Source organism: Cyrtonyx montezumae, unplaced genomic scaffold, assembly GCF_038088225.1.
Source record: "Cyrtonyx montezumae isolate F1298 unplaced genomic scaffold, pur_monq_1.0 scaffold_25, whole genome shotgun sequence".
NCBI classification, from domain to species: domain Eukaryota; kingdom Metazoa; phylum Chordata; class Aves; order Galliformes; family Odontophoridae; genus Cyrtonyx; species Cyrtonyx montezumae.
In genome coordinates this window covers 17,629,077-17,632,910 of record NW_027071992.1, presented here as the reverse complement: position 1 = coordinate 17,632,910, position 3,834 = coordinate 17,629,077, and positions in this window count along the sequence as shown.

Here is a 3,834-nt window from a genome sequence, read left to right as displayed (position 1 = left end):
GTGATGTAGTGGTGAAAGCATTGCAGCCCACAATGCTGAACTGCAATTGGGGTTGAAATTGAATTTAGCAGCTGAAATTTAAGATAACTCTAGGAGCACAGGGAGCCTGTAAATTTTACAGGCTGGACCTTCTCAGTCAGGTCTTGGTCAGAGCAAGGGGCACATCCCTAAACCATAGGCCAGAGAACTTGAGTCTTTACTCCAGATTATCAGAGCTTTAGAGCTTAATAAACAAAAAAATGACAATTTGTATATAGGACATGCAATATACTATTCTCTAACCATATTCTCCATAAAAGCTTAGCTTTAAATTATTACTATTAACAATATATGTAATACATATATACGTATATTTACAAAACACAGAGATTGCAAAGCTGTAAGAAACTGGATAGAGGACCATAAAATGGGAAGTTCCACGAATCTTAATGGGAAATAGAGTTAACAGTGCTGCTTATCTAGGAGGAAATGACCTACTTTTTGGAGGTGACAAGATCTCACAACATCTAATGAATTCACTATCTGGGACTATTATCTACTGTACAAAATGCCAAACTCTCCACTTAAGGAGCATTTAAAGCTGCAAATTGACATCATTTGCATAGTTTACAAATCACATAGTTTAAAAACCCTGTGTAGCAGAAGTGCTAAGATTTCCATATTGTCTGTAAAATAGACAGATGTATGAGTCACATCAGTTACCAAGAAATGAACATCTAAAACAGTGTTACAATATGAAGTCATTTTTTCTGCATTTCTCCTTCTGGTTGTGATACCTCAGTATGCTCTTTGCAGAGTGACAGATTTGTATTGTAAAAATTTAGCACAGAATTAATATGGACTTGAAATCTCATTTGAAGTAAACTGGTATGTTTTTGGATATATATTATTCGTTCCTGGAGACAAATGCTTTGTTTTAATGAAGTAAACAGCAATAGGGTTAATCAATGAAATGTACGCTTTTATGTATCTGGATCTTTGTACATGATTTGAAAGTCACATCTTTTTATAACTTTTTACAAAGTCATTGTGCTTGCTGTAATGTTACTTGTGCATCTTAAAAATTTTAGTACAATTATGTAGTTTTAAATTCTTTTCTATTTATAAGGTCAAAAATTATTTATCTCCGTATTCCAGAGAAAAGAAATTTAGACAAGAGAAATCTTAATGACTTACCTACATTCATCCAGGTAGCACAGAAGATAAAGTTTCTGGGCCTTATGGAGCAAAGAATACCTATTGTCAGTGTCATGATTGACAGATTACATTGAAAATCTTGCTCAAAATTAAGTGTTTCCCACAGGTAGGGCTCAATGATTTTCAGGGATTTAGTGATATCTTCACTTTCTGGGTGCTGTACCTTGGGGTCAGAGGCTGCAGTTCTGTTACAGAGAAGCTACAATCTTTACACTGATACCCATAGATATTTCAGACAGGTCCTCACCTCTGCTAGTGCAGGAGCTAGAGAAAGAGACATCACTACAGTTGCCAGATCCTGTAGCATCTTCTCTAAACTATCATAAGACAGCAGTGGATAACATACAGAGAAACAGGCAATCACAGCCAAAGATAAATCATTAACATTTACTCTGATACGTGAAATAGGATTTAACACAAATATGATCCCAAAAAGAAAAGAGCAGTTCTGAATGTGAACATAAAATGGAAGATCAAAATCAGAGCTGTGGAGATAGATATATTGCTACATGGTTAAACTATACCTGTCCTGTTTTGTCTCCATAAGAAAGATTGAAGAAACTGTTGCAGTTTGTCTAGAAAAACTAGTGGGAGGCAAGGTAATGGTTCTTCAAAAGCTGCCAAGAAAAGTGTGATGAATTGTTCTTCAGAGTCACTGTGGATAGGAAAAAAAAAGCATGGACCTAAATTACAGCAAAGAAGATTTAAATTAGACATCAGAAAAATGTTCTCCTGATGGAGAATAGTTAAGCAGCTGAGTAAATTGTTTGGAAGGCATGTAACATCTATATTGCTGGAGGTTCTTTTAAACACAGTGAACAACTATCAGGCAAAATAGGCAGAAAATCTGCCATGAAAGGACAAAGGAATTGATTATTTCTTGACTGTTCATTTACCACAATCTAACCTGAGTTAATTCCCATATGTTACTAGCTAAGGTCAACTTCTTTGTTTCTTCTTTTCCTGTGCTTAATATACACAGCCAGAAGAGAAGTGTATTCTGGAAACCAGAAAGGCTGACTGCTCTTCATCAAAGAGTATCTGGTGGCTTGATTGTTGTGCCTTAAAGCTATTGTTCTCCAGACTAAAGACTAACAAGGACAATAAAGCAGACAGTTACAAGTATTAAAATGATCTAGTAATCTGAAGACATAATTTGGAAAATAGTCACAAGATTTCAAGGCTGGGATATTTAAGGCAAAAATAGAATCATTCTCTTCAATGATTTATAAGATTGCTTCAGAAAGACAGGGTAGAACATACATAGTGATGTAGTGAGTGAAAACATCAGTAGTTGTTGACATGTTGCATTTTTAAGAGTAGCAGCATCATTTGCCCTCCTGAATTTTATATCAGTACTTCCATGAGTACTTCTGATCAGCACAGATGTGACTTTGGTGGGCATGAGAAAGACATGACCTCAGTTCTTCCCTTGACCTAGAAATGTCAGGGTTAATCTGATCTTCTTCTCAATATCTAGGTTGCCTTCCTTCCTTCCTGGGAGTACTTTGAAGGCAAACACTAAGCAACAGTGATCTAACCACTAAGCTTTCAATTCAAAACTCTCAGCTGCTTTCTTATCCCCTCTTTACCAAACTCATGAGTTTTTTATGAATGTAAGTCTTACTCTGATTTTTGCCTACTGCATTAAGACCCTCAAAATAAAGGTTACGATTTCATGAAAAAAAAAGTCCCATTGGAGATAAGTCTGCAGTGGTGCACAGGTAAAATGACAACCCTCTTCTACATGTTTAGCAATAAGAAATAGTTTTGTAGGCATGTTACCATATGACAATTAGCACCAAAAAGGTGTTAAAATCTGATGGTGCTTTAAGCCACCTAAATCAGATAAAAACTATTTGAACAATAGATATTGTCTCAGGTGAGAACAAAAGTGTAACTGAAAGTCAATAGCTTTGTACACTGAAAGAAAATTGGAACATTCTGAATACTCAAAAAAAAAACCAAAAAAACCTAGTAATTGTAGTTCCTCCTTGTAGACACATAGAAGGGACCTCTAAGTTTTCTGAAACTCTTTGATAAAGAGTCTTAAGCTTTTGGAGCTGCGGTTTTTCCTCATTTTTCCCTGAATTTACTTGCCCTACATGAGCCATACAGCAGTACCCAGAACCTCAAAGTGCTCAGTAGCACTGAAAACACTGGCCTGTACTCCCACACAGCCCTCACGTGTTCTGCTTAGGTCAGCAGTCCTACACTGTTCAGTTCTACTGTACCCTGCCTTTCCTTCCACACCCTTATAATTGATCAAATTTTATCCATTCCCTTCATTGTTGTGATTGAGTTCAATCAGAGCAGAACTTTACTGTGCTGTATGAACAGTGGAGGAGAGTTTCTGTTGCTGAAAAATTTTATAGTTGTCAAGAGACAATGACTGGGGGAAAATCAGTATTTTTGTCATATTTTACTGAGGTTGAGTGGGAACATCGAACTACTGCCTTCTGTTCATGCAAGAAAACTTTGGTATATTTAAAATACTCTGAGTGCCCGCCTGGAGTCTAAAATCACATTCAATTTCATCAAGGCCTCATATTATGTAAATTACATATATTTGGAAGTTCCATTTAATTCCCAGCCTTTAACCTTGGAACCAGATACATCTCCTGGGCGTGTATTTGT